This window comes from Oncorhynchus mykiss, chromosome 20, assembly GCF_057628025.1.
Source record: "Oncorhynchus mykiss isolate SJ-2025 chromosome 20, ASM5762802v1, whole genome shotgun sequence".
Taxonomy (NCBI): Eukaryota; Metazoa; Chordata; class Actinopteri; order Salmoniformes; family Salmonidae; genus Oncorhynchus; species Oncorhynchus mykiss.
This window is the reverse complement of record NC_143041.1, coordinates 24,666,147-24,691,986: the sequence shown is the minus strand read 5'-3', so window position 1 is coordinate 24,691,986 and position 25,840 is coordinate 24,666,147. Positions and strand designations below refer to the sequence as shown.

At 41.9% G+C, this 25,840-nt stretch overlaps 1 protein-coding gene across 4 annotated transcripts in view; it reads right to left on the bottom strand.

Annotated features, from left to right (window-relative positions):
• Window positions 1-22,726, bottom strand: part of LOC110499114 (thyroid hormone receptor alpha) — a 195,738-nt gene extending 173,012 nt beyond the window's left edge. For all 4 annotated transcript variants that reach the window (XM_090212664.1, XM_090212665.1, XM_090212663.1 and 1 more), the window contains exon 1: window positions 22,193-22,726. The gene's annotated coding sequence lies outside the window, so the exon portion shown is untranslated. The remainder of the gene's footprint in view (window positions 1-22,192) is intronic.
• Between the last annotated feature and the right edge of the window lie 3,114 nt (window positions 22,727-25,840).

Here is a 25,840-nt window from a genome sequence, read left to right as displayed (position 1 = left end):
ACAGACCTCAGCGTGGGAGCCTCTTGGTGGTCAAGATGTGTTGGTACCTGTACTGATGGCACAAAAGCCATGACAGGGAGACATAGTGAAGTGGTAACGCGCGTGCAAGCAGTTGCTCCCGATGCCACTTAGGTACAATGCAGCATCCACCGAGAGGCTCTTGCTGCCAAGGGAATGCCTGACAGCTTGAAAGACGTTTTGGACACTACAGTGAAAATGGTAACTTCGTTAAAGCAAGGCCTGAACTCTCGTGTATTTTCTGAACTATGCAATGATATGGGCAGCAACCATGTAACACTTTTACAACATACAGAAGTGTGCTGGTTATCAAGGGGCAAAGTATTGACGCATTTTTCTTTTTTATTGAGAGACGAGTTTAAAGTTCTCTTTACTGACCATAACTTTTCCTTGTCTTGCATGATGACGAGTTTCTCACACGACTGGCCTATCTGGGTGTTTTTTTCTCGCCTGAATGATCTGAATCTAGGATTACAGAGACTCTCTGCAACTATATTCGATGTGAGGGACAAAGTTGAGGCTATGATTAACAAGTTGGAGCTCTTTCTCTGTCTGCATTAACAAGGACAACACACGGGTCTTTACATCATTGTATGATTTTCTGTATGCAAATGAACTCAAGCTACGAACAATGTCAAATGTGATATAGCGAAGCACCTGAGTGAGTTGTGTGCGCAATTACGCAAATACTTTCCCAAAATGGATGACACAAACAACTGGAATAGTTCTCACTTTCATGCCCTGCCTCCAGTCCACTTACTGATATCTGAAGAGCCTTATTAAAATTGAATTTAATCAGAAGACTGCCAGATTTCTATATTGGTCTGAGCTCAGAGTATCCTGCCTTGGCAAATCGCGCTGTTAAGACACAGATGCACTTTGCAACCATGTACCTACCTATATGAGAGTGGATTCTCGGCCCTCACTAGCATGAAAACTAAATACAGTCACAGACTGTGTGTGGAAAATTATTTAAGACTGAGACTTTCTCAAATACAACCCAACATTGCAGAGTTACAGTGGGGCAAAAAAGTATTTAGTCAGCCACCAATTGTGCAAGTTCTCCCACTTAAAAAGATGAGAGAGGCCTGTAATTTTCATCATAGGTACACTTCAACTATGACAGACAACATGAGAAAAAAAATCCAGAAAATCACATTGTAGGATTTTTTATGAATTTATTTGCAAATTATGGTTGAAAATAAGTATTTGGTCACCTACAAACAAGCAAGATTTCTGGCTCTCACAGACCTGTAACTTCTTCTTTAAGAGGCTCCTCTGTCCTCCACTCGTTACCTGTATTAATGGCACCTGTTTGAAATTGTTATTAGTATAAAAGACACCTGTCCACAACCTCAAACAGTCACACTCCAAACTCCACTATGGCCAAGACCAAAGAGACACCAGAAACAAAATTGTAGACCTGCACCAGGCTGGGAAGACTGAATCTGCAATAGGTAAGCAGCTTGGTTTGAAGAAATCAACTGTGGGAGCAATTATTAGGAAATGGAAGACATACAAGACCACTGATAATCTCCCTCGATCTGGAGCTCCACACAAGATCTCACCCCATGGGGTCAAAATGATCACAAGAACGGTGAGCAAAAATCGCAGAACCACACGGGGGGACCTAGTGAATGACCTGCAAAGAGCTGGAACCAAAGCCTACGATCAGTAACACACTACGTCGCCAGGGACTCAAATCCTGCAGTGCCAGACGTGTCCCCCTGCTTAAGCCAGTACATGTCCAGGCCCGTCTGAAGTTTGCTAGAGAGCAATTGGATGATCCAGAAGAAGATTGGGAGAATGTCATATGGTCAGATGAAACCAAAATATAACTTTTTGGTAAAAACTCAACTCGTCGTGTTTGGAGGACAAATAATGCTGAGTTGCATCCAAAGAACACCATACCTACTGTGAAGCATGGGGGTGGAAACATCATGCTTTGGGGCTGTTTTTCTGCAAAGGGACCAGGACGACTGATCCGTGTAAAGGAAATAATGAATGGGGCCATGTATCGTGAGATTTTGAGTGAAAACCTCCTTCCATCAGCAAGGGCATTGACGATGAAACATGGCTGGGTCTTTCAGCATGACAATGATCCCAAACACACTGCCCGGGCAACGAAGGAGTGGCTTCGTAAAGAAGCATTTCAAGGTCCTAGCCAGTCTCCAGATCTCAACCCCATAGAAAATCTTTGGAGATTTTCATCCTTGTAATTCACTCAACATCACTCCTCACAGTTCTTTTTAAGACTTTTTATGTCAGCTCTTTTTACTTGTTTTTTTTGAAAGTTGAAAGTCCGTGTTGCCCAGCAACAGCCCCAAAACATCAAAAGTATTGAGATAAACTTTTGTTATTGACCAAATACTTATTTTCCATCATAATTTGCAAATAAATTAATTAAAAATCCTACAATGTAATTTTCTGTAATTTTTTTTCTCATTTTGTCTGTCATAGTTGAAGTGTACCTATGATGAAAATTACAGGCCTCTCTCATCTTTTTAAGTGGGAGAACTTGCACAATTGGTGGCTGACTAAATACTTTTTTGCCCCACTGTATGTGCATCCTTTCAAGCACACCTTTCTCATTAACCTGTGGAGAGTTATTCACAATTTTTCGATGAACAAATAAGGTTTTATATGTAAGATGGTTAACCTTTCTGATCTCCCCATCCCGGATCCGGGATCGTGAATACAGACTCAAGCTCATTACCATAACGCAACGTTAACTATTCATGAAAATCGCAAATGAAATGAAATAAATATGCTAGCTCTCAAGCTTAGCCTTTTGTTAACAACACTGTCATCTCAGATTTTCAAAATATGCTTCTCAACCATTGCAAAACAAGCATTTGTGTAACAGTATTGATGGCTAACGTAGCATTTAGCATTAGCATTCAGCTGGCAACATTTACACAAAAAAACAGAAAAGCATTCAAATAAAATCATTTACCTTTGAAGAACTTCAGATGTTTTCAATGAGGAGACTCTCAGATAGCAAATGTTCAGTTTTTCCTGAAAGATTATTTGTTTAGGACAAATCGCTCCGTTTTCTGCGTCACGTTTAGCTATGAAAAAACCCCTGTATCCAGGATTGTGTAAATCTATCAGCAAGCTCATTAGCATAACACAACGTTAACTATTCATGAAAATCGCAAATGAAATGAAATAAATATGCCATCTCTCAAGCTTAGCCTTTTGTAAACAACACTGTCATCTCAGATTTTCAAAATATGCTTCTCAACCATAGGAAAACAATAATTTGTGTAAAAGTAGCTAGCTAGCGTTAGCATTTAGCGTTAGCATTTAGCGTTAGCATTAGCGTTAGCATCCAGCACGCAACATTAACAAAAACATAAAAGCCTTCAAATAAAATCATTTACCTTTGAAGAACTTCTGATGTTTTCAATGAGGATACTCTCAGTTAGATAGCAGATGCTCAGTTTTTCCAAAAAGATTCTTTGTGTATTAGAAATAGCTCCGTTTTATACATCACATTTGGCTACCAAAAAAAATCTGAAAATTCAGTCCTCAAAACGCGAACTTTTTTCCAAATTAACTCCATAATATCGACTGAAAACACGGCAAACGTTGTTTAGAATCAATCATCAAGGTGTTTTTTACATATCTCTTCATTGATACATCGTTCTTGGACACATGGTTTCTCCCCTATATCAAATGGAAAAGTACTAGCAGCTGGCAATTGCGCACCGAATTCCACGCAGGACACCAGGCGGACACTTGGAAAATGTAGTCTCTTATGGTCAATCTTCCAATGATATGCCTACAAATACGTCACAATGCTGCTAAGACCTTGGGCGAACGACAGAAAGTGTAGGCTCATTCCTTGCGCAATCACAGCCATATAAGGAGACAATGGAAAACAGAGCTTCAGAAATTCTGCTAATTCCTGGTTGATGCATCATCTTGGTTTCGCCTGTAGAATGAGTTCTGGGGCACTTACAGACAAAATCTTTGCAGATTCTGAAACTTCAGAGTGTTTTCTTTCCAAAACTGTCAAGAATATGCATAGTCGATCATCTTTTCGTGACAAAATATCGCGCTTAAAACGGGAACGTTTTTTATCCAAAAATGAAATAGCGCCCCTAGAGATCTAACAGGTTAATACACACTGCTCAAAAAAATAAAGGGAACACTAAAATAACACATCCTAGGTCTGACTGAATGAAATATTCTTATTAAATACTTTTGTCTTTACAGAGTTGAATGTGCTGACAACAAAATCACACAAAAATTATCAATGGAAATCAAATTTATCAACCCATGGACGTCTGGATTTGGAGTCACACTCAAAATTAAAGTGGAAAACCACACTACAGGCTGATCCAACTTTGATGTAATGTCCTTAAAACAAGTCAAAATGAGGCTCAGTAGTGTGTGTGGCCTCCACGTGCCTGTATAACCTCCCTACAATGCCTGGGCATGCTCCTGATGAGGTGGCGGATGGTCTCCTGAGGGATCTCCTCCCAGACCTGGACTAAAGCATCCGCCAACTCCTGGACAGTCTGTGGTGGATGGAGCGAGACATGATGTCCAATATGTGCTCAATTGGATTCAGGTCTGGGGAACGGGCGGGCCAGTCCATAGCATCAATGCCTTCCTCTTGCAGGAACTGCTGACACACTCCAGCCACATGAGGTCTAGCATTGTCTTGCATTAGGAAAAACCCAGGGCCAACCGCACCAGCATATGGTCTCACAAGGGGTCTGAGGATCTTATCTCGGTACCTAATGGCAGTCAGGCTACCTCTGGCGAGCACATGGAGGGCTGTGCGGCCCCCCAAAGAAATGCCACCCCACACCATGACTGACCCCCCGCCAAACCGGTCATGCTGGAGGATGTTGTAGGCAGCAGAACGTTCTCCACGGCGTCTCCAAACTGTCACGTCTGTCACATGTGCTCAGTGTGAACCTGCTTTCATCTGTGAAGAGCACAGGGCGCCAGTGGCGAATTTGCCAATCTTGGTGTTCTCTGGCAAATGCCAAACGTCGGGCCCTCATACCACCCTCATGGAGTCTGTTTCTGACCGTTTGAGCAGACACATGCACATTTGTGGCCTGCTGGAGGTCATTTTGCAGGGCTCTGGCAGTGCTACTCCTGCACCTCCTTGCACAAAGGCGGAGGTAGCGGTCCTGCTGCTAGGTTGTTGGCCTCCTCCACGTCTCCTGATGTACTGGCCTGGCTCCTGGTAGCGCCTCCATGCTCTGGACACTACGCTGACAGACACAGCAAACCTTCTTGCCACAGCTCGCATTGATGTGCCATCCTGGATGAGCTGCACTACCTGAGCCACTTGTGTGGGTTGTAGACTCCGTCTCATGCTACCACTAGAGTGAAAGCACGGCCAGCATTCAAAAGTGACCAAAACATCAGCCAGGAAGCATAGGAACTGAGAAGTGGTCTGTGGTCACCAACTGCAGAACCACTCTTTTATTGGGGGTGTCTTGCTAATTACCTATAATTTCCACCTGTTGTCTATTCCATTTGCACAACAGCATGTGAAATGTATTGTCAATCAGTGTTGCTTCCTAAGCGGACAGTTTGATTTCACAGAAGTGTGATTGACTTGGAGTTACATTGTGTTGTTTAAGTGTTCCCTTTATTTTTTTGAGCAGTGTATAACCAAATATAGCCTATTATTAGCGAAATACAGAGAGAAAGCATGCCAACCTGCATGACCCCAATGCATTTAAAAACTACACATGTCCAGACCAGTAGAAATTCTGTTAGTGCTAGTAGCTTTTTGGTCAATGGCCCATGACAAAATGTGTAGAATTGCTGGAAACTTGTTTTAAAACTGTAAAACATTTCACTCTGCCCCACGATAAAAACAATCCTAGGGGAAACACTGAAAACTGCAGTAATCACAGTGCAGTAATCACAGTGCAGTAACCACAATGCAGTAATCACAGATCCATTGCATCATGTCTTTGAGGACATTTCCTCACATCAAGGGCAACTATAGTGAGATGCATGTTATCTGCCCTTTCATATAAGAACATAAACACCTACACAGCACCTGAAACTTATATCAAAATCTTAAATCCATATTGTACATGTATAACCCAGTCCAAATGCACACGTACATGCTCATACAGGCCATACAGTGAATTGAATGGAACAGTATGTCACTGTCGCTCGGCAGACTCCTGAATTTCATGTTAGATCAATAGTTGACCTTAACACACATTTTTGGCATTATTCCCTTTTTCTTTAGTCCAGACTACTTGGCAAATGATACAAGCAGGTAGGGATTGAAAACACCCCAAACACACGCACAAAACATATTGGTTTCTTGCCCAGCCTACTCTACTGTACTTAATGTCCATGGATCATTCCCAAATTAATCCTAGCCTCAGGTGAGACGCCCTTCCAAAGCCTTGGTTACACAGCATTTCTGTCAATCTGACACCGAAGCCTGCATTCGGGAAAGATGATGAAAACTCAGCAACGATGATTCCGGTGCATGCACGCCCTACATTGCTCGAAACTGGTAGCGCAAGTTGTTGTGCCTTAATTGGGTTGTAAATAACTTATTGGTGTTGTACAGAGGTCTTTTTCATGCAATGACACAGCACCAGGGCCTAAAATTGCGGGTGGTCACTGCTCCACAGTGCAAGCATTTCAGTCGCATTTGTGAGTAAAAAGGTCCAGTATGATCACATTTATAGCTAAATAAATGCTGCAGTAGCTGTTTTCAAAGTATTTCTGCCTCGCGCTGCAGCACTACATGGCTGGGGGCTGTGAGCGCTTGAAGACATGAGTGGCAGATTCATTTTTCGAAGCGCTGCGCACAGGCATAAAAGTAGATATAATTTACTTGAAACTAAAGACTACTGAAGTGAGACTTTGTAGTTGTATTTCTTGGCTATTTGCATAGTTTTTTTAACAAGCTAGGTTGTTCTTCAATGTTTGCGTTTCAACTGCAAGGGAAGAGAAACAACGCGGGTACTCGTCAGACTATCTATAGACACAAACGTGACTGGAGTCGCGTTACCACGGCAACCTCTCGCCCTTAAAGGGGCAAGTGAAACATTTCGTCTCATCTATGATATTTTGGTTAAAAGCCTCAGGACACAAAAAATAAAATACAAAAATAAAACAATATACCACATGACTTCTTAATTTTAGCATAAAAAAATATTTTGTCTGGTAAAAAATCTGAATGTAATTAAAAAAGTACATTTTAGTCAACAGTTATGGTGTGTCACAGTCAAAGACATGGCCGTTTACTTTTTTACTTGTTGGTAATGGTATATTAGCTAACAACAATCACCACTAATGGTATGCTAATTAAATGTGCTCTATATCTGCACAGGAAATGTAAATGTTCAATCAAGATGCCTTCTAATGGCCAAGCTACCTCATGCATGAAGGAACAGGTGTGCCAGGACTAGAGGGGCAGGGAGGGAAGGAAGGAAGGGGGTTACGTTTTTGTGTAGTGGAGAGCCTTTAGCGGTTGGGTTTCCAGCATGGGAGAGATCTCCAGCAACCCTCATTACAGAATCTTACCTTGGCTGGCAACCCAGACCCAGCCCTGCTATCCATCCCTCATCTATCTATCCATCAACATAATTAACACAGAGTAAATTGGTTGCACATTCTCTGCATACTGTACATGGAGGAGCTCACTGTGTTCTCTTCATTTGACTACAATAGATCACTGTAAATGATCTGCATCTTGTACAGTACATTACTGTATCATGTTCTCTTCATGTGTTGCATTAATTAGTATCAAAACTCATATGATAATAATATCAGTGGTAGTGATCAATTACTGTAGGTGTTCAACTAATTACTGTGGTTTACAAGGTCATTTCACCACAGGAAGTGGCGTGTCCAGAACATTTTGAATAGGGTAGCCAAAGTGGGGCACAGACCCAGTTTAGGGGTACCATAACATTTTGAACCTAAATTGATGCAAGGTAGATTTTTTCAAAAGATAGAATTATAATGGTTCAATGCGGTAAATGCGTCAACTTTTAGGTTTGGCTTCCCTGTTCAAATATATCATAAATCAATTTCAAAAGTCGTGTTACAGTGTTGGCATTCAAGGTCAGTATTTTATATAAGGATATTAGCATACAGCAGTAAATTCACTTGAAAAGGCCATCCAGAGTGTGAATTATACAGTGACATTCAGGGGTCTCCATTTTTTTAACAGGACCTTCTGTGTGTAAAACGCGCTTGGCTTGTTTGTATTCATGAATGCCAAGGGAAGCCACAGATGTTTACAATAAAACAATTAACGTTCCTTCAATTCGCAAGAGGCTAAATCTATTTCACCAGACAAATCATCCAAGCGAGGCAAACAGCGCCCCTCTGTCTTAGTATCTGTAGCCCATGTGTCTGATGCTGTCTGGCCAAAAAGAGTATGACATGTCATACTCAGAATCTTGAGGGGGGGATCAAAACAAAATTGGTGTCACAGGCATGGATAACTGTCGCATGTAACTTAGTTGGAGTGTAATCATGTGCAGCTGAACAATACGATGATGCAGGAACATTTGGGAATGGGATTGAGGCCCACTGGGCAAAGGGTCATGTCCTGTTAATAAAAAAAAAATGATGGAGGGACAACATCAGCACTTTCAGTTACTCTCTCTGTGGCCAAATTAATATCTTATACACATTTCTCTGTTCATCGCCCCCGGGGAAACCGACGTGGGACTGAGGGAGAGAGCCAGAAATGTGACCCAAAAACTGGAGCGCTCTCCAACTGAAGCAGCTTGCAGTAAGCTGTGTAGTGGCAGTCAAAAGGAGGCAGGCTGTCATTACCCAGTGTACTAAAAGCTTAACAAGGCATTAAAACTTTTTACCAGATTTGAAGATCAATTGGCTGAAATCCACTCTATTGCCACTCAATGAGGCTGCAAGTCGACCAGTCTCCCTGGTTTTATCCCTTTATCTCAGTAGTTCAGAATTTCAAATATCTTGGTGTTGAAATCCTTCCCACCTTAAATGTTATTGCTAAGAGAAACTACACAGACACAATCGATTAGGTTACTTGTCATCTAGACATATGGTTTAGCTTTCCAAATTCCCTTCGAGCTCGCATTGCTATTAGTAAAATGAATGTGCTTCCCTGTGGTCATTTTGTCAGCTCAATGTTGACAAAATCCCCTGTGGGATACTGGAGTGAACTGCATTCCGTTATCTCCAAGTTCATTTGGAAGGGCAAACACCTGCGTATAACATTCTCAACAATACACAGATGGAGGTTTTCCTCTTCCGAATGTTTTATTATATTACCGGTCTTTTAGCTTACGCCCTCTAGTCACTTGGTTTGATTCTTCTTCTACCGTGTCATGGCGTGCTTTGGAGGAAGGTTTGGTGCACCCTTGGCGATTCCAAGATCTCCTATTTTCGAATATTTCCATCAAACAATCTAAGCTACGTTTTGGTTCCACAGCTGGTTACTACCTGGAACACTGCAGAAAAATCCTTTAATATCTAACGTAAATGGCACGCGGGGGGGTCCCCTATTTTTAACAACTCAGATATTTTACTTGGTCGTCGACCAATACGTTTTCCTCAATGGAAGGATAGGGGAATTCATGTACTGGGAGATATCTACGGGGATGATAGACTTTGTTCATTTCAAGATCCTCATAAGATGTTAAGTCCCCTATATGGGGGACTTTGAGTGGTTCTGGACCAGTTCTGTGCACCGCGCACAGTGTGAATGGCTCAACATCAATTGCTTTATACTCCCTAAAGCGCTGGTTGTCTTGATTCATATGCACTATTGCAAGCGCAGCTGTGAGGCAGGGTTCAACACTAACTTTTTCCACTGGTGGCACTGGTGCTACAAACTTTTTCAGTTAGTGGCACCAGCACATGATTTGGCCATACCAATTTATTTGTATATATATCTTCTTAAATAATTGATAATGACCTGGTTTGTGTCCCATAATGTGCCTGCATTCCATACAGAACCAGGCTAATGAATGTGTGTGCCCTTGTTCTTACGTCGATTTGGATAGATTTACTGTAACAGCAAAGAAAAGAAAATGTTAAAATGAAGTGCAAAATCCTCTAGAGGGCAATTTAAAAAATAATAATACTTGATACAAAACCGATACCACGACCCAAAAAATAAAAACGGGTAGAAGTTTTTTCATGTTTGCACTCTCAAAATCCCACTTTTTCTTATAGAAAAACAACAAGACGGGATTTTCTATGTCCACAACAATGCTTAAACCACATCAGGGGACAATTGTTGAGGTCCTGGAAAAATCTGAGAAATGTAGATTTTTTAAATGATGGTGCTCACCAGCCAAATAGTTGTGTTTAGCTAGTGGTGTTTCTGTAGTGCACTTGTGATGGAGTTTTCAAAACAAATGGCCGCGGGATTGATGCAAATAATCATGATTCTGCTAGGTTGCATAGGCTACTTTGTAGTTACCTTTTAATTGCCTTTCCATCTACTGGAAGCCGGTTAGGCTATCATTAACATCGCTAACGGCAACACAAAGTGGTATCTTTCATTTGAAGGCTGTGCAAGCAGCCTATACAAGGTTCATACAGACATTGGCAAGTTAAATTCAAGGACTTTCAAGCACTTTTTAAAGCACTTAATCGTAATGTTCAAGGACCTACATTTCATATGTAATTGTTGTAATAGCCTATAGAAAAAAATCCCCCCAAAATGTATGCAAAAAGTATGCATTACCACTTTAAGATGTCTGTCTATGTGGTAGCTAGTCAGTCTTGCCATTTGAGATGTTGAAAAGTTATCGAGGGGTTACTGTATCATGTTTAAAAATGAGAAAGTGACCAAAATCTGGGTTCCCTTTGTAATGGAACGCTTTGTATGGAAGACCAACGTGAAGCCCACATCTCCCATAAAAGCTGATCAGAAATGAAATCACAGAATATTTTGGGGGGAGAAGTATAACTTCTAAATCGGCTACCAAGGAGCCTAGAGGAAATGTCTGATTTTCAAGGTAGGCTAATTCCACGATGACTGAACTGCGCATTGCAAATATTGAACCAAGATTTATCCATTCTTGTTTTAGCATTTAGGCCTACTGGTCGATATCATAACTTGGAAAATCTTTCCTACACTTTCATGCTTCTACCGCTGTCAGTCTTCACTCCACGCAACAACCAGCTGTTTGAGAGCTACACACTCTCTGCCCGTACACCCCTACTAATTTAGTGGATTCGGCTATTTCAGCCAGACAGGTGTATAAAATCGAGCACAAAGCCATGCAATCTCTACAGACAAACATTGTTAGTAGAATGGCCGTACTGAAGAGCTCAGTGACTTTCAACTTGGCACCTTCATTGGATGCCACCTTTCCAACAAGTCAGTTCGTCAAATTTCTGCCCTGCTAGAGCTGTCCCGGTCGACTGCAAGTGCTTTTATTGTGAAGTGGAAATTTCCCGGAGCAACAATGGCAGTGGAAACGCGTTCTCTGGAGTGATGAATCACGCTTCACAATCTGGCAGTCCAATGGACGAATCTGGGTTTGGAGGATGCCAAAGAGAACGGTACCTGCCCCAATGCATAGTGCCAACTGTAAAGTTTGGTGGAAGAGGTATAATAGTCTGGGGCTGTATTTCATGGTTTGGGCTAGGCCCCCAGTGAAGGGAAACATTAACCATACAGCATTAACCACACAATGACATTCTAGACGATTCTGTGCTTCCAACTTTGTGGCAACAGTTTGGGGAAGGCCCTTTCATGTTTCAGCATGTCCCCATGTACAAAGCGAGGTCCATACAGAAATGGTTTGTTTTGATTGGTGTGGAAGAACTTGAATGGCCTGCACAAAGACCTGACCTCAACCCCATCGAAGACCTTTGGGATGAATTGGAACGCCAACTAAGAGCCAGGCCTAATTACCCAACATCAGTGTCCAACCTCACTAATATGCTTGTGGCTGAATGTAAGCAGGGCCCCTTAGAAATGTTCCAACATGTAGTGGAAAGCCTTCCCAGAAGAGTGGAGTCTGTTATAGCAGCAAAGGGGGTACCAACGCCATGTTAATGCCTGTGCTTTTGGAATGAGATGTTCAACGAGAAGGTGTCCACATACTTTTGGCTATGTAGTGTATGTCGACCTCTGACACACACAGACAGCCTATTTAAATAAATAATGATCATAAAAAAAGAAGCAAATTGTGGACCAGAAACGAACGTGACCAGGTTTTAAAAAAATGGCACAGGCACCCTTGCAACCAATACAAAATGTGTGTCACACTGCCAAGTCAAACATTGGCAAATGCGACTGTTTTGGTCGCAGTATCGAACCCTGCTGTGAGGATCACAGACACAGGAAATCGTATATTTGAATAGGGAGCGACACGTGACATTTTCTGGCCTATCCAGACAAAGGAGCGATTTCCTGTGCCTGTGAACCTCGTGGCTGTGCTTGCATATGGAACGAGAGTCTGGCGGATGCAACAATAGCAGTTCCATCTCGCTGTGATGTTCTCATATGGATCAACAGGAAAAAAATACAAAAAGAATTCTCATAGCATTTATACCAGACCACTGTCTCTTGGTCACAGATATTACTTTGTACTTAAAGCTGAAGTTTTAACGAGTCTGCACATATTTGAATGGTGTCTGCGTCGCTCAGTGGACGTTTGGCAGAGAAGTCTGTCCTTAGTTATATGAAACGGTGCCAATATTGTACTTTCGCTAAGTATGATCACATTTATTTGACCGTTATAAGAAAGGTGAAATCTTATAGTAAGTCGTTTATAATTTGATTCTCACTATATTTAGAAATATTGCAGTCATTTCAAGCCCCATTGTCTCACCTTTGTAATATCATCCATTTGAAACACAACCAAAACAAACGGCAAATGCATAGAGTCATTGTGTGCTATGAATATGGGCCCAAACACTTCATCAATACAAACATAAGTGAATTTGTTGCCCTAAAATGGGGGGACTTTATACAAAAGGGTTTATCATCCCTCACCTGACATACAAAACATTAGGAACACCTGTTCTGTCTATGACATTACACATTTTAGCAGATGCTCTTATCCAGAGCGACTTTCAGTAGTGAGTGCATGTTGTTGTACTGGTCCCCCGTGGGAATCAAACCCACAACCCTGGTGTTTGTGGGTTCCACTTCAGTGTACATGAAGGGGAAGAGACAGGTTAAAGACTAAATATTTAAGTGCCTTTGAATGGGGTATGGTAGTAGGTGCCAGGCTCACTGGTTTGAGTGTGTCAAGAACTATAATGCTGCTGGGTCTTTCACACAACAGTTTCCTGCGTGTATCAAAAATGGTCCAGCTTGACACAACCGTGGGAAGCATTGGAGTCAACATGGGCCAAGCATCCCTGTGGAATGCATTCGACACCTTGTAGAGTCCATGTCCCGAGGCTGTTCTGAGGGGAAAAGGTGGTGCAACTCAACATTAGCAAGGTGTTCACTTTGTGATATATTGCTCATGAGTTTTTATTTTTATTTCCTTCTTTTTTTCCCATGTATGTTTATTTAGTTTGATCCCTTAGGTCTTCGGGCGGGATGCGATTGGGATGGGGGAGGGGGGTGTAACTACCTTTTGTATGCACACATTATCCCTAGGTCCATTCACTCCATGTTTGTAATTGGCTTTAATGAAAAGCTGCATGTTTCAATTTTAAGGGCCGACTCTGCAACAAGGAGTTCTTATTTGGCCTTGTCTGTGCAGCCATTTAGCGTTACAAAAATAGGACCCTAGTGTAAGAAGTGGCCTTAAAATCAAAAGGTGCAATAAAAGGGAAATGATCAAGAGGTGGAGGGAGTGCCCCTGGAATAAGTCCATGCGAATTTCCTGAAGCACGAAAGAATAGATAAAAAAACTGGGCAATAAAAAGCTAGTGTTTCTTCGCCATAGCCACCCATTATTTTTCCCACCCTGATTGGGAGTTCTTTAAGTAATGGAGAGCTAAGATCATGGTCATCTTATGTAAACGGTGGTGCTACTTCGTCGATTCCTACCCGGTTTACTGCAGTTTGATTAATCTTATAAGGCAAAATGCAGACTAAGAATGCTAACTGAGTAAGTGTTTGTTGACAAAGTTAAAATACTGGGTGAGAAGAAGAAAAAGATTTAAAACATACAGTACAATTCAGGAGGTACAATACAAAGCTGATGGATGGTAATAAAAAAAAATAGCAATTCACTATTCATTCAAGAACCTTTGATACAGCAATGCAACGATGACCGATTTACAAACTGCAAGATACAAAGGCTCGGGGACCCCTAATCATGGTCCTGGGGACCCAAAGGCTCGGGGATCCCTAATCATGGTCCTGGGGACCCAAAGGGGTGGACATATTTGTTTTCACTCTAGCACTACACACCTCATTCCACTAATCACTGGTTTGATGATGAGTTGATTATTGGAATTGGGTGTAGTACTAGGGCAACAAACAAAAAAATGTGCAGTCATTTGGTTCCCCAGGAGCAGGAAACTGCAATAGCTGATTAGCCATGGCAAAGAACTTGGTCCACTGACAACATTCTAATCATCCCATTTCATAAGCACCTAGAGTTACTAGAGTCGGCATTGATCTTTGCACTTTTGTTTCAGTATTTGCTGATTAGTGAGAAAACCCATTATAATATCATCATTCAAATTATGAAAATATACAACACATTTGGATGCAAACAGGAAGATATTCCTTGAAAAGATAGTAAAGATTACACTACTACCGTTGTCTTTAATTATGATGTTGATATTCTGGGTAGACTAAACTAGTTGTAGTCAGGAGACAATTTTTATACTGCATTATGCTACGCCAGTCAGTCAACCAACCAACTTTATGGTCTTCCCCACTCTTGCCCGTGACATCTCCGGCAAATCTGTCGCAACTTTATTTCTCTCCCGGTGCGTGAACATAAACAGAGTGGCTACTAGGCTCGTGCCAGCCAGTGTCAGTTGGACTCCCACTCGTAAAGCCACCGCCCTGGCAAAAAAATAAAGCGCCCGTGCCGCACACCAAGGCTTCCTGCTCATGAAAGGGGCTGTGGAGCTGGTGGGAGCAAGCAGTCATAGCCAGAGCCAGGACCAGGGCCAGAGCCAGGACCAGGGCCAGAGCCAGGGCCAGAGCCAGAGCCAGGACCAGAGCCAGGGCCAGAGCCAGGGCCAGGACCAGGGCCAGAGCCAGAGCCAGAGCCAGAGCCAGAGCCAGAGCCAGAGCCAGAGCCAGGGCCAGAGCCAGGGCCAGGGCCAGAGCCAGGACCAGGGCCAGGGCCAGAGCCAGGACCAGGGCCAGAGCCAGGACCAGGGCCAGAGCCAGAGCCAGGACCAGAGCCAGAGCCAGGGCCAGAGCCAGAGCCAGAGCCAGAGCCAGGACCAGGGCCAGAGCCAGGGCCAGGGCCAGAGCCAGGGCCAGAGCCAGGACCAGAGCCATAGCCAGGACCAGGGCCAGGGCCAGGGCCAGGGCCAGGGCCAGGGCCAGAGCCAGAGCCAGAGCCAGGGCCAGGACCAGAGCCAGGACCAGAGCCAGGACCAGAGCCAGGACCAGGGCCAGAGCCGCATGACTGCTGTTCATAATAGAAAGGTGTAGCTGTGTAAAACAGCCTCTCAACTCTCCCCGTCCAATAAAAGGATGTTTTTATGTGTAATTATTTTCCCCCTGTGAGCTGAGATTGGCTGCAGAAAAAGGCACACAGAGAGAGCGAGAGAGAAAGAGGGGGAGAGGGCTCGTGAGAGTCTCGCAGTCATGATTATACCAGGAGAGGGAGGAAGAAGGAAGAGGGGAGGAGGAGGAGGGCGCTCTCTGGCAGCCGTCTGCATGGAAACTCCGGGCCGAGGAGAAGCAAGCGAATAAAGAGGAGCAGAAACAGAAGCGCTATAGGGACCCTGCCTGCTAGGAAATGAAGAGAGGAGGCTTAGCTCGGCTTGGCTGGAGCGAGGCGTTGAGTGACCTTTGGAAAGCCACGTTTGGCTTTGAAAGCAAAACGCAGACGGTTTGCTGGTGGTGGTGTGTTTATGTGTGAGTGGGGTGGTCTGTGGTCGTGTGTTATCTCGAAGACAGCGAGACACGCGACCGCCATCGCAGCAAGCACTGATCAACTCTGTGATGTTCAACGAAGGTATGCTCCTCAGTAGTGTGGGGCTGCGTTGCACTCTGCACAGGCTAAAAGAGGCCTGTCAAAGCTTTGTTTGTACTGTATGGACGTCACCATAAAGGAATTCAACCGCCAGTTCACTCACGTTCACACTGAGATGTTAACAGGTACACCACATTGCAGGTGTATTGTAACAGGTACCTACAATGAGGTTCATTGTATGTGGGATGAAAATGTTTGGGGCCCTGCATCAATCACTGCATCCAAGGAGAAAGGCAACAGACAAGTTGCTAGATGGAGAAAATGCTAATTATGCTTATTGTGAGGTAGAAGGGGTGCTATTTGGATGCAAGTCCTCTTCTTGGGTAATTAAGAAATACTTTAACATAGCACTCCTGGTTAACCCTTTAGAATCCATCATTATGTTGTACAAGACAAAAGCCATCTGACCAACACATTTCCACCTTCCTCAGGGTCATTTCATTGTGAAGATGCTAACATGGCGACAGAGGGGAGGAATGTCAGAGCAACTTAAGCCTTGTTCACATAAATAATGCATATACGATTCAAATCTGTTATTTTTCCTGCAGTCTTAACAGCCAAAAAGCACATGGAATTGGATATTTCAAGCCACCTTCGTAGATTATTTGAAGTCAAATACAAATCTGATTCCTTCCAATGTGACTTGTGTCTGAACGGTCAAATCTGATTTACTGGTCCTCAAGTAGGTTTTAGACTGTTATTTGTCATCTCTTGTTGCTTGCTAGCTACTCTGTTGACGGCTTGACAAGAACATGTGGTAGCTAACTAGCTTTTTCATTGACCCCATTTAGTCATCTGGTTGATTGTTTGGTCAATAGGCTGTTGGTCGACTGAGATTTTTTGTTGTCAAGCTGTCCTGGGATGGTACAGTCCATCATTATAAGACAGGCATCTCCAAAGTAAGGCACACATTCCGCGAGGGTATTTGCCTTTCAATCAAATCAAATTTATTTATAAAGATCTTCTTACATCAGCTGATATCTCAAAGTGCTGTACAGAAACCCAGCCTAAAACCCCAAACAGCAAGCAATGCAGGTGTAGGCACGCCAAGCAATTTGAGAAAATGTTGAAATAAGTGTAATTGCAATGGTTTTCCATAAATTGCTACTGCTTGGAACCTGAAACCATTTGTGAGTATTCCTTACAGTATGTGTGAAGATCATGTGTCTTGGGTATAATTAAAAATCTTGAGTTTAGTAGGGGAGACTGGCTTAGACGCTTAGGAGCGTCTCGCTCCGGAATGTGCTCTCTCCCGCCAATTTGTGCACATTCAATGTCTCATTTTGGGCTCTCGAGTGGCGCAGCGGTCTAAGGCACTGCGTCTCAGTGCTAGAGGAGTCACTACAGACCCTGGTTTGATTCCAGGCTGTATCACAACCGTCTGCGATTTGGAGTCCCATAGGGCGGCGCACAATTGGCCCAGTGTCGTCCGGGTTAGGGTCTGGCCGGGGTAAATAAGAATTTGTTCCTAACTGCCATGCCTAGTTAAATAAAGGTTAAATTAAAATAAATATATTTTAAAAATCTTCATTATGTAAATTGTTTTCCTTTTGATTGTTAGTGTCTATCAATTCACTATTACATACAGTACCAGTTAAAACTTGGACACACTAACACATACAAGGGTTTTTCTTTATTTTTACTACATTGTAGAATAATAACACATCAAAACTATGAAATAACACATACGGAATCATGTAGTAACTAAACAAAATATATTTTAAATTCAAAGTAGCCACCCTTCGCCTTGATGAGAGCTTTGAACACTCTTGAAATGCTTTTCCAACAGTCGTGAAGGAGTTCCCACATATGCTGAGCACTTGTTGGCTGCTTTTCCTTCATTCTGCGGTCCAACTCATCCCAAACCATCTGTCACGTAAAGAGAGCAAGGGTTGAGGGAATAGGGAATGTTTTTCCTAAACAAATGAGGGATTTCGGTAACAGAACTTTTCAGTCAGAATTGGCTGCAATTATGTTGCATCTTCAGCAACACGGACAGCATGATAAACACTGTTAATGTTCTGTGGTCATTGCTGCATCAGGGAGGAGAGAGAGACAATGGGTGCTAGTCACAGTCACTTGCTGTCATTTCTTTAACACAGCACAGCAAGTCTGAGCCCAGCCCCTCACAGTCAAATCAATTGCGGCCTGACTCCCTCTAATCATTTGTGTCTTAATTATTTAATCAAACAGTGCCCTTAAAGCATTAGACAACCTCAGTGCATATAGTTGATTTGATTAAAACACATAGGATGTGTCTATATATGGCCCAAAGAAATTTATCAATTGATTGGTCGAAAGATCAGACGACTCTCGGTCGACCATGATTTTTTTTTTAGTCGGGAACAGTCCTAGACCCTGTAATCTTTGGCTACATTAAATGTTTCTTCATGTAGCCAATGCTTCACCTATTCCTCTTTGATTTAGAAGATATTGTTGCACAAACAAGTGCTGATTTAGGCCTACACCAACACTGGTATCAGGCTAGCTAGTCAGCTTACTAGCGATTAGCATTAGCGGCTAAAACAATTTAGCTAAAACTTGCTAAGAAAAGAAAAACTAGCTGTTTGCAGATGTAATAGTGTAATTATAGAGTGCTTGTGGATTTATATTAAGAAGCAAAGTGGAAACAACATGTTGCATGTGGTGCATTGACCATGCAGACTGAATGCAAGTGTCTTGTGGTCAAGTAGCAATAAATGCGCTCCTTGAGTGACAGGGGGCGGGGCTACATCTGTGTGGAAAGTGGCATGGAGAGAGAGAGAGGGGGAAAGTGGAAAGGGTTTACTCAAGTAGCGGTGTAAACGATAAAAATCGACGTTACATGCGGCATATCACATTTAACAAACCAAACATTCAAATACCATTATAGAATGTAAAGTCAAAACCCAAACCGGTCTGTGCATCAATATATTCAAATACAGATTACCGCCTAGCCCTAGCTATAGCACAACAAAATGTGGAATAAGTCAAGGGATATGAATACTTTCTGAAGGCACTGATTGTCAGGGCAGACAATGCTAACTATTGTTTGTATATTGTTGTATTTTAAGTTTGTGAAACTCTTCTTGTCTATCAGTGTATCCGTGTTTTGTTACCTGTCACGTTTTGTGTTTTTTTTGTGGAACCCAGGAAGAAAAGCTATTGGGGAACCGAATAAACCAATCAAGTTTGATTCCAGGCTGTATCACAACCGGCCGTGATTGGGAGTCCTCTAAGGCGGCGCACAATTGGCCCAACCGGATTAGGGTTTGGCTGGGGTAGGCCTTCATTGTAAATAAGAATTTGTTATTCTTAACTGACTTGCCTCGTTAAATAAAAAATAAAAAAAACAATAACTAGTCAAACAATCAAAAATGTTATCCGCTCACATCTATTTCTCCCTTCATCTGAAGCTATCAATCAAATGGACTTTGATATAGGTTTATCCAGCTTAGAATGTTGTCTGACATTAAAAAAGACAACGTGCCCCAAATACTGTCAATGTTCCCAGCAGAGCAAAAACATGCAGATCAGCTGATGGCATTGTCTGCTTTACTGCCTGCGCTTTTCTGAACGGAGACTGTGAGAGCAACCTGTGAGCGCATGGCATATGGGGTGATATAATCGAATTAATCATAGACATGAGCAGAGACAATTGCGCAAGAGTGCTTCGGGGGCATGTGTTGTATGACTTACTCTGCTGCACTGTATTCAAGTCAAGTCAGCCAACATTAAAACCATTCACTGTCAACGCTAAGAACATTGGAACCAAATACATCATTCTCATAGACAGTACATTGTCCAGTCTCAGTCAATATTGTATAAGTAAGACACTAATGAAAATCTGGTCGAATTCCAGTCTGGCCCTATTGTCCACTCTCAGCCAAGCCCTAGAGTGTTCAGGAAAGGGTTCGACATGTTTGACTACCCAGCATGCCCCTGCCTCTCTCTAGGCTCCTCTGCTCTGCTCTTTTCTGCTCTCTCTTACATCATAATACAGTGGATTCAGATCAGGACATCGGCTGCACTGCATAGCCTGCTTATATAACTGAACTTTTTCTAAGCTTTCAGCACCACTGCCCCATACAGAGAGAGAGACAGAGAGACAGAGAGAGAGAAACCAAAAGAGAGAGAGACAGAGAGACAGAGAGACAGAGAGAGAAATCAAAAGAGAGAGAGACAGAGAGACAGAGAGACAGAAACCAAAAGAGAGAGAGACAGAGAGACAGAGAAACAGAGAGAGAGAAACCAAAAGAGAGAGAGAGACAGAGACATATACAGTACTGTAGACAAAAATAAGCTGGGAGAGGCTGAAGAAGGTCACCTCAGCACCCCTGAAGAGGGCCAGCCTGCCAGCCATCTCAAATACACACACACACACACACACACACACACAGAGGGGAGCAGGTCACATAGGGCTACGGAATGACTGCTCCACTCCTCCTTCTCTCTTATTCATTCCTTATGCTTACTGATATTCCCCCATGCCAAACATAAACAGTATGCACTAATACACATGTAATAGACCATGTACTGTAGACATTAGTGCATTCATTTGTTTGTGATGGAACTCAAAATGTAGGAGGCTGAGTTACTGTACACAAGTGCTAAAATGTGATTACAGATGCTTTCCAAAGCTCACAATTGGGTTTATTTGTAAGAGTATGCTTTCAGAAAAATGTTTATGGTGTAATGTCTGATTTGACCAAGGCTAATAATCAACAGAGGCAAAGAACACGGGTTTTTTAAAACAAGTAGGTAATGATTAATGTACTGTATAGGTGGAAATCTGGATGAAAGCCAAGGGCTCGCTGTATTAGGCTTTATCGTGAAGCTAGGAACAAAATATCTTCCTCACGAATGAAAACAGTTATCAGTAGGCTATCCCCGAGAAAAACGACTTGGGAGGTCATCTTGCTTGCATACTGACAATGTCAAAAGAAAGGGCATTCTATCTTCGAGTTGTCAATTTGAATCAGTACAAAAACAAAAAAGCCTTCCATCGGTAATTGAAGTCTGTGAAGATCAAGAACTTCAACATTCTACGCAGAGAGAGGACGTGCGCTGAATGTGCTTTGAATATGGAAACCTGAGCCATTGTAATATAGCTGTCAGAATTGAAATATGGGTCCATAGTATGACAGATGTAAAAGTGATATCTGAAGATAGAGGAGAAATTCCATTCAAGAACATTTAAGGGTCTTTACTGTTTGACAGGGCGGAGAAAAAAGACGAACAACACATTTATTACAATAGAATAGTAAGTAACATTGTACCAAGCTATTAATATTACACAGTAACTCGTGAATTTCCTAAACAAGGCTAAATGATATATGGCTGTGCATAACTGTCATGTGTCCCATTATATTTTTCAGGACTATATTGTATTATTATGCACTATGAGAGTCAGAAGGAAAATGGTATTATCGTATCAATATTAATGTTGTTATAGGCCTATAATTATCACTTTCATTCTGCAGTATCATAGCAAATGTGATGTGTCATTTGTACTGTAACCCTTGGAAGTTGTCAGAGTCAATATAAGTTATCTAAAGTATTTTCTGCAAATGTGTTGCAAACATACCCACAACAGCTTTGAACAATATGACATTTACTGTCTAATTTTATGCCAAAATAATATTTGAACCTCCTACACAAAAAATACACACCACATAGCTTACACACTAATAGACAAAGACGCACATACGCGCGCGTGTGTGTGTGTGTGTGTGTGTGTGTGTGTGTGTGTGTGTGTGTGCGCGCGCGCGTGCGTGCTTGTGTGCAGTATCATAAATCCAAATTAGGCCCTTCAATGGACTATCTGAACACATTGCACACTGACTATCTGCACTGACACAACTGCATGCACAATGAAAACACTAACAACAACAGGAGCCTAATTGCGTCGGATTATATTTTAGCAACCAAACTTTAGGAGGCCAAACTGAAGCTATACTGTAGCCTACATGGTGCTGCTTATCTGTCAAACCATGCAGCTACAGTGGCTAGCTTGGACAGATGAATACGCACAAATGCAACATGCAAGGTGGGTAGTACACGTTTGGAAGCAAGTACGTGTCAATGAGACTCACCCGTCAGGTTCTTCAGCGGATTTAGACGAGAATACGGTTGTTTTGAGACAGAAACTGGGATGAAAAAAGTCAAAGCCTCCCCGTATCCAGTGCAAGTGAAGTGGTAGGGAATGCAACTGCACAACACTGGGTTTTTATTTCTAAATCCCTCCGCAACGTACTGTCTCGTACAGTTCCTCTATTGCACTTAAACAAAGTCGCTAGGTGCTCGTTATTTGGGATTTTCCTTTAGGTATGTGCAAAATAAGTGCTCCAGTATCGTTTCGACAGTGAAATGGAATCAAGAGAACTGCTAGGATTTCTCTTCCCTCCGCTTATGTATACAGTATGGGGTGAGCATAAAACCATTTTTTAGAAAACTATCTACCGCTCTCTACAGGAATACCACAGTAAATTACAAACACATCTGCCTTCTTTGATAAAAACGACAATAAAAAAATAGCAATACTTGTTTTGAATATGAGGCCATCAGTCTGAATAGAAATGAATACAGTTTCTGAGATGTTGAGCATCTCTTGGCATCCACACGTATCTGGCGCGGCGGGTTATCCTCGTCCTTATAAAGGTCTGCTGAAGATGCGCTCCACCTCCTCCCTTCGGAATTAGAAAGACCTCTACCTTGTGTTACCTGAAGATGAGGTGAGTTGAGGATCAGGAGCTTTTTCTCTATAATACAACATAACATTTTCCAAACATACAATTAAATACACTATAATACATTAAGCATACGAGAGGAAAACATGAATACAACAATTCTTACTATAGGCTATGCTTATAATTATTATGTTAGACCTTCAACAGTGGTGTAAAGTACTTAGGAAAAATACTTTAAAAGTGCTACTTGTGTTTTTTGAGGTATCTGTACTTTACTTTACTATCTATACTTTTGTAAACTTTTACTTTTACTTCACTACATTCCTAAAGAAAATAATTTACTTTTTACTCCATACATTTTCCCTGACACCCTAAAGTACTGTTACATGTTGAATGCTTAGCAGGACAGGAAAATTGTCAAATTCACGCACTTATCAAGAGAACATCCCTGGTCATCCTTACTGCCTCTGATCTGGCGGACTCACTAAACACACATGCTTTGTTTGTAAAGATGTCTGAGTGATGGAGTGTGCCCCTGACTATACTTTCTTTTTTTTAAACTAGAAAATAAAGCTGTCTGGTTTGCTTAATATAAGATTTTTGATATGATTTATACTTTTACTTTAACTTTTGATACTTAAGTATATTTTAGCAATTGCATTTACCTTTGATACTTAATTAGATTTAAAAGCAACTACTTTTATACTTTCTCTCAACTCCAACCTGTCCCTTGCTTCATTCTAAGGTGACGTGGTAAAACACAAGTCTCGCTTCCATTCGGTCTGAATAATCACCCTCTAGCACACTAACATTCCTATCATGGCTGACTGCAGATATTTCCATCAGTAGCCTACTAGACCCTTTCCAAGGTGTTAAGAACTCATATACAGTAAACATTATGATATTTCTGCTATTTGTCACGCCCTGACCTTAGAGATCCTTTTTCTTCTCTATTTTGGTTAGGTCAGGGTATGACTAGGGTGGGCAATCTAGTTTTCCAATTTTTTTGTTTGGCCTGGTATGGTTCCCAATCAGAGGCAGCTGTCTATCGTTGTCTCTGATTGGGGATCATACTTAGGCAGCCTTTTTTCCCACCTTAGTTTGTGGGATCTTGATTTTGTATAGTTGCTGTGTAGCCTGCAGAACTTTATGTTCGTTTTGTATTTTGTTGTTTTTCAAATGTTAATTTTTATAAAAGTAAGATGTTCCTCTACCACGCTGCACCTTGGTCTCCTCATTCAAACGATGAGCGTAACACTATTAGAGATAACTCACCCATTAAATGACGCTGGGTTTGAGAAATCATGATGCATGATGATAAGCTGTATGCTGCCAAGGCATTAACGATGATTCAGGCCATTTTATCCATTTCCATCTCATCTAACCGCTGCATGGACTTGGCTGAGAAAATGTATGCTTACTAGCCCAACATCAGACACATCCATCTAATCTTCTGTACCAATATGTATAGAGAAAAGCACAGTGTAAAGTGTATTGAGATGTGTTTTCTAAACATTTAATGCTAGAACATGTGAACTCTACATTGGACGGAGTCAACTACCGATTCAGATCAACTGGGGAAGGAAATGGTTGTTGGTTGTTGCTTTTGTGCAAATACATGTACTACTGTGCCAGTCAGATTAAAGATCTTTCCCTTCTTTACTAAACCCTCGTCAACATAGTTTGTACCTGACTGATGTACAAAAGATAGGATCTGTGAGGTTTGATATGGGTACCCACTGGGCACAGACGTCAATTCAACGTCTATTCCACATTGCTTGAACGTAATTTCATTGAAACCAGTGTGTGCCCAGTGGGTAGTTGCTACCATTTGATTTGGCGGTGGCTCTCTTTGATGACAGCATCCTCCATTTCATCACACTGAGCAACAGTACTTTTTCCCGGAACAAAGCAGCTACTCCACCAGAGGCTCACCTACCGACAGCCTGATCGAAACACACACACCAGGAGACAGAAATTAACCCTGGTGGAGACTGTGTGTGTGTGTGTGTGTGTGTGTGTGTGTGTGTGTGTGTGTGTGTGTGTGTGTGTGTGTGTGTGTGTGTGTGTGTGCCTTGACCAAATCAGAAATTATGCCACAAAACATTTTCTGAAAGCATACTCTTAAAAATAAACCAATTGTGGGCTTCAGTTAAATTGGTGATAATTATGATAAATGAAAAAGTATACCAGTTTCATAGATTGTAAAATTGTTTCCATGTACCAATTCCATGGCACATGGTTAATGAACTGATACGCAAAACGACGCCGGATTCAACATTTTTATTTAAAAATTATTATACAAAATTCTTGCAACCAATACAATGTAAAATATAATGTGTCTGTAAAATGTATATAGGTTCAGAACTTGGGAAACAGCACACTTAAAAATATATGGAAAATATAAATCAAATTGGATGATCTTCAGAGATAGATGGGGGGGGGGGGGGGGGGGGGTAGTCATCTGGAATGCATTTCAATTAACAGGTGTGCCTTATTAAAAGTTCATTTGTGGAATTTCATCCCTTCTTATTGCATTTGAGCCAATCTGTTGTGTTGTGACAAGGTAGGGGTGGTATACAGAAGATAGCCCTTTTTGGTAAAAGACCAAGTCCATATTATGCCAAGAACAGCTCAAATAAGCAAAGAGAGATGACAGTCCGTCATTACTTTAAACCATGAAGGTCAGTCAATTCCATAAATGTCAAGAACTTTGAAAGTTTCTTCAAGTACAGTCACAAAAACCATTAAGTGCTATGAGGAAACTGGCTCCCATGAGGACCGCCACAGAAAAGGAAGACCCAGAGTTACCTCTGCTGCAGAGGATAAGTTCATTAGAGATTCATCAGCCTCAGAAATTGCATCCCAAATAAATGCTTCACAGAGTTCAAGTAACAGATGCATCTCAACATCAACTGTTCAGAGGAGACTGTGGGAATCAGGCCTTCATGGTTGAATTGCTGCGAAGAAACCACTACTAAAGGTCACCAATAATAAGAAGAGACGTTCTTGGGCCAAGAAACACGAGCAATGGACATAAGACCAGTGGAAATC